This window comes from Schistocerca nitens, chromosome 5 (assembly GCF_023898315.1).
Source record: "Schistocerca nitens isolate TAMUIC-IGC-003100 chromosome 5, iqSchNite1.1, whole genome shotgun sequence".
NCBI lineage: Eukaryota > Metazoa > Arthropoda > Insecta > Orthoptera > Acrididae > Schistocerca > Schistocerca nitens.
Window position 1 is genome coordinate 839,393,007 of NC_064618.1, and position 6,496 is coordinate 839,399,502.

Here is a 6,496-nt window from a genome sequence, read left to right on the forward strand (position 1 = left end):
GCTCTACCATCTGAGCTACCGAAGCACGACTCACGCCCGGCCCTCACAGCTTTACTTCTGCCAGTATCTCGTCTCCTACCTTCCAAACTTTACAGGTTCGCAGGAGAGCTTCTGTAAAGTTTGGAAGGTAGGAGACGAGATACTGGCAGAAGTAAAGCTGTGAGGGCCGGGCGTGAGTCGTGCTTCGGTAGCTCAGATGGTAGAGCACTTGCCCGCGAAAGGCAAAGGTCCCGAGTTCGAGTCTCGGTCGGGCACACAGTTTTAATCTGCCAGGAAGTTTCACTGTAGCACGGTTTTGGCTCCGAGACACGGACAATTGTACTGCTGAAAAATGACATCGCCGCCGGGGAAGACGTCAAGCATGACGGGATGCAGGTAGTTCGTAGCTGTCAGCGTGTCTTCGATTACTACCATGGGTCCCATGCAAGGGGAAGAGAATGTCTCCCACAGCTTAATACCACTACCACCAGCCTGCGTCCGTGGCGCGCTGCATGTTTCGTGCCGCCGTTCACCACGATGACGGCGTTTGTGGAGACGACCAGTAGCGAAAATGTCATTCATCCAAAGAGGCGACACGTATCCATTGGTCGACGGGCGAATCGCTATTGTCGGGTGCCCACTGCAATCGTAACTGACGACGTCGTTGGGTCAACATGTGAACGCATAGGGGTGGTCTGCTGCGGAGCTCTGTGTTCAACAATGTTCGATGAATGATGTGCTCCGAAACACTTGTGAGTGTACCAGCATTGTGCTCTTTCGGCAAAGATGCCACTGATCACCGCCTATCCTACTTTACAGAGCAGACAAGTTTCCGAAAACGACGTTCTGTGAAGAGTCCTGCACCTCCAACCCCTCAAAGGCTCAAAATAATGAAAAGTTCAATTTTTACTTTTTTGCGTTTTCTGAATCTGCAGACTATTACCTTTTAATAGATATATAATTTATTCAATTCCGAAGACTACAACTATTTTTAAATTTTTTTTGAAATGTGTTCTACATGGGCGTGACCCACTGTGGCGCTGTTAAACTGCTGTCAAATGGTGTTATTATTAACGTCCGTGTTCATCAGGTACATTTTAGTGATGTGAGATAAAGTATGTGTTGTGGCTAACCTGTGATGGTTCAATATATATCGCTGGTGTGATTGTCGATTGTTTCATGTTTATTTACTCTGTCGTTATCTCGAAAATATTCGTAATTAATTCTGTTTCTTGAGTCTCTGTTTTGTTGAAGTATAATAATGAGTAAAAGTAAAGTTATTAGAAATCCTCTGAAGGCTTTTAAGAAAAGGAGAAATGTTGGTAAGCCAAAGGTATGTGTTATTACTGTAAACAATGAAGACGATAACCAAGTGAGTGAACCTAACCTCTCAAGTACACCTGCCCACAGCAGTCAAAGTGGGAAAGAAAATACTTCACAGAAGAAGCTTGGTTCAATGAGTGAAAACTATGAATGTTTTATGGGCGAATCGGATGTGAATGAAATATTTGATATGTCGGTTCTCAAAGGAATTTTTTCAAACTGTGTAAGGTGTATTCATTGTAGTGAAGTTGGTCTGGAACTCTCCATAATAAAGCACGTAGGACTTGCTAGTGAAATACAACTGAAATGTGATAAGTGTTCATACATGACCACCTTTTGGAACAGTGTTGCAGTAACTGCAACTGAAGAAAATGGTAGAAAAATCTACGAACACAACAACGAGCGATGCTTGCTTTAGACAAGGAACGCCTTCGGGCTGCAGACAGGGCTGTAAAGAGTCTAGAAATACAAGCAAGAGTAAAGAGGAGGAGGAACAAGAGGAAGCTGGAGGAGGAGTTTCCAGAGGATGAAGATAATCCATCCTATGGACCTGGAATGCACTAAAAAGTTAATCCAATCTTTGTCGCTCGATTCCCAAAACTTTTATTTTCTCATACTAATTACATGTTTTCTAAGGATCTTCCAAACATATTTGTTTCAAACTTTCAGTAAATGTTACACAGTACCTTCTGCATAATTTAACACAGCCTTTTTCCAAAAAAACTGTAGATTTTTGAATATATAAATAAAAAATTGCAAAAAATGTTGTGAATTTTCATTACAATTGAAAAAAAAATCATCTTTAATAACTGAACTAAAATTTTGTAAAATCCCTGTGTTAAGTTGTAGCCCATATTCCAATAAATAATCTGTAAAAAGTTCAACTTCCTACCTCAAATACTTTGTGAGGAAAGATGTAATTTATATGCGTTATTTTAACATTGCAAGTATAGGGCGTTCCGGAGCCCCTTAACGCCTAGTGGTAGTTTCGTTGTACTTTTCTTTCCGTAGATGCTGACGACAGTAGCACGTGAACATTCAACCAGCTGCGCCGTTTTCGAAATGCTCGTCCACACGCTTTGCGTAATAATGTTCTGATAAAGTAGCTTGTCTCAGTGTATTTCCCCATTTGCAACCCATGTCTTCGTTTGGATGATCCCCCATGCATCTCTGCTGCGCTTACATACGTTTCACAGCGCGTCACGTGCCCACAACGTCGCCAGGCGCCATCCAACGTCGGGCTGGACAGGGGTCATAACGTTATGGCTTATCAGTACCTTTTGATACTGGCAGACTCACTTATCAAGAACTGCAGGTGAGCTTACTATCTATATACATGATTACGTTTGTATGGAATCCTCAGAGGGCGGGTTCCGCTCACACTGTTATTTTCTTATTTCTCTCTTTCCCTCCTGTTTATATTGTTTCTGTCTCACTACGTAACGTTTTGGTTGCCCTATGAGGTTTTTCTTGCAGTGAGTCTCGTTCATTATTTTACATCACGTATTTTGGTCAATTCAGTAGAAACCTTTCTCACAATTTAGAAATTCATCGGTCGAAGTCAACAACAGGGATGAATTTGTGTGATACTGCAAATCACTGGCACCATCTACCATCTTTTACCATGCATGACGGGCAGTCGATGTGTACGCCAATGTTTCTGTCTTCTCGCCATAGAAAAAACAAGTCGCTTTCCAACTTGATATCAACAGGTCTCAAAGGCTTTCCATGAAAATTTGATGTTACGTATTATTTCACGCACTTTGCAAAAGGATACCCATGATTGTTACTGACTCTCTTTCTAAAAAAAAATATTACGTTAATAAACTTGCAGAAAGAACGGATTGATACAGTATACTAAAATAGGGAACGCACTTTGCCCCCTCCCCTCTCCCTCCACCTCCTTAAAAAGAAAACAATTTACAAGAGGTGCGTTCAGTAAGTAATGTAACGGTTTTTCAGGCCGGTTTGGATTGAAAAAAAATGCTGTTTTTTTTTGGGACATCGTAGAACGTTCCCGCTTTAGTACATACAATTTCATGAAATTCCCACAGGAGGCGTCCCTATATCTGTAGCACTCAAAATGGCGTCTGTTACGGATGTGCGTTCCAAGCAGAGAGCTACCATTCAGAGGAGCTTGCAGAGTGTCTACTGACACGTGGCAGTGAACAAAAGCCCGGCGAGTCGTTGGACTATGCATTTCTCACCATCGGAACAGGGTCGCGCACACCTGTTCTTTCTCATCCACCCTACAGTCTCGATGTCGCACATTCCAACTGCTGTCTTTTTGGCCCAGTGATGGACTCACTCAACACGAAGCAGTACGTGGATGCTGGGGATGTTTTTGATGCAGTAACACGTGGGCTGAAATATCGACCAGTAGAGCGGTACCATGCGGGTATACTGGCCCTGCCGGTAAGGTGGCGTAAGGCCGTCGCATTGAAAGGAGATTATGTTGAAAAGTAGGGTTTTGTAGCCGATTTATGGTTTATTGAAATCCTGATTAAAACCACTCTCTTTTCAGCAAAAAAGGTGTTGCATTACTTACTGAAAGCACCTCGTACTATGTAACATAAGAATCTTTTTTTCACTTTACAATAAACATTTAACGTAAAATTTAGGAACAAAGTGAGATGCTACGGCGGAGTAGCGATTGTCAATAGGATGCACTGCAGTTCACAAACCGTAAGCTGCAGACAACCTCTTCTTCTACTGTAGCAGTGAACCAGTGGTATGTGCTGCAACATCATTTCGCCACAGCAGTGATGAACAAAAATTATGGCAGTCTGTCAGTGACACAAAGGGACTGCTGAAATATTTTCCCTTTAGAAGTACAGACGCTCGGGCATGGATGGGTGTGTTGTCCATAGCATAAATTAGTTTAAGTTAGATTAAGTAGTGCGTAAGCCTAGGGACCGATGACCTAATCAGTTTGGTCCCATAAGATTTAAGCAAAAAACTGCAATCTTTAGAAGTACAGCCCGGCAGCCATCTAAGCCCACGATAAACAGGTGATTTTAAAATCCTAAACCCATCGGGTACACTGTAAAAAATTATCCGACCAGGTAACTAAAAATCACCAATCACATTTTTCACTCGTGATAAGCTTAGTTTTCTTCAATTTCACGCCCGCATCTCGTGGTCGTGCGGTAGCGTTCTCGCTTCCCACGCCCGGGTTCCCGGGTTCGATTCCCGGCGGGGTCAGGGATTTTCTCTGCCTCGTGACGGCTGGGTGTTGTGTGCTGTCCTTAGGTTAGTTAGGTTTAAGTAGTTCTAAGTTCTAGGGGACTTATGACCACAGCAGTTGAGTCCCATAGTGCTCAGAGCCATTTGAACCATTTTTTTTCAATTTCACGACGTCTAGATGCAACAAGTTCATGTCACGTCGTACAAGATAAGATAATGCATGGCCATTTCGAGATTTGAAGCGTTACTCTACACCCCGTCGGTCGGTGATATTGATCGGCCCTGCGAGATTGCAGTTTGTGGTTTAGTTCCAGTGAGTTCATTTTAAGAGTTGTTTAGTTCAAGGATCTAAGAAGAATTACAAAATGTAGTATACAAGACGTTGGTGGCCATCCGTTTCACGTGTTGTGGGTGGCCAGCCGGTGTGGCCGAGCGGTTCTAGGCGTTTCAGTCTGGAACCGTGCGACTGCTACGGTCGCAGGTTCGAATCCTGCTTCTGGCATGGAAGTTTGTGATGTCCTTAGGTTAGTTAGGTTTAAGTAGTTCTAAGTTCTAGGGGACTGATGACCTCAGATGTTAAGTCCCATAGTGCGGAGAGCCATTTGAACGTGTTGCAGGTTGTAATGAAAATCATCAACAGCGAAAGGGGCAGTTTATAAAGGATGAGGAAGTTCAACAACCCCGCCACCGTCCTTTCCCCAATTCCATCAAAAACGATTAAGTATATCGAACTGCGGATAGTGTGTCGAATTTTCGGACGTAAGAAATTAATGTTCAAAGTTTATAGTTGACGAATTACTAGGCCGCCTATTTTGTTCTTTTCCTCTTCAACTACAAACATGGAACGTCTGCACTTGTCATTACTGCCGAGAATTTGATCACTTATTCTAGTTTTAACAGCCAGTCATTGTACGTAGACGTTGCAAGTGGACATATAGACTTCAGATACACTTTGAAAATGTTCTTTCCAGAAACCTTGCGTTTTCTACAGAAGTTCCCGTTGCGCAGAAGATATCACAGGGTCGTAGTTACGTTGACAGCACTCGCCTTGGGTACAGCGATGATATCTACAAATAATTAATAGCCTATTTGGCTATTGGCAACGAGTATTCAGTTGCTTTTGTGGATGCCAACATCTCGTTTTATTTAGCACCAGAATTATCCTTGTGGAAAGTGCACGCCACATTTTCATAATCACTTTGAAAAACGATCACACACATCGTAATTTATTTACTTGTTTGGCATTTATAGAGGCATTCATCACAGAATGTATAAACTAAATCATTCTGACAGCCCAGACTATTGTCAGTTACTACGTACTTTACATATTTTCTTACAATAGTAAACAATATTACAAATGTTCTTGAGCCAGCAGTATTTACATGCCCGCACAACGTACATCTTTCTGCATGAGCGTTCGCGCTCAGGGACTGTAGCGACGCCACCACGTCACATTGTTCCGCAGCCACTGTCCCGAACATCAGCCAATTAGAGCCCAGAAAAATCAATGTATTCTTGTAAAGACGGGCTCTAGACAGTCAGTGAAAGGCGTAGAACGTATTTTTCAGTCGTTGCACGTGTTCGAGCACGCACCTAGTATCTGGTCACGATGCAACGATGTCTCCTCCTTCCCTGCACATCATGTAGCACAACATCACTGTTCGCATATACTGAATTATTTGGCTGGTATTTCTGTCACCTAACAAATCAACATTATGTTTCAAATTTGACTGCTCCCATTACAGGACCAAGTAGCGAAAACTACAGGGTGATTCAAAAAGAATACCACAACTTTAAAAACGTGTATTTAATGAAAGAAACATAATATAACCTTCTGTTATAAATCATTACAAAGAGTATTTAAAAAGGTTTTTTTTTCACTCAAAAACAAGTTCAGAGATGTTCAATATGGCCCACTCCAGACACTCGAGCAATCCCAACCCGATACTCCAACTCGTTCCACACTCTCTGTAGCATATCAGGCGTAACAGTTTGGATAGCTGCTGTT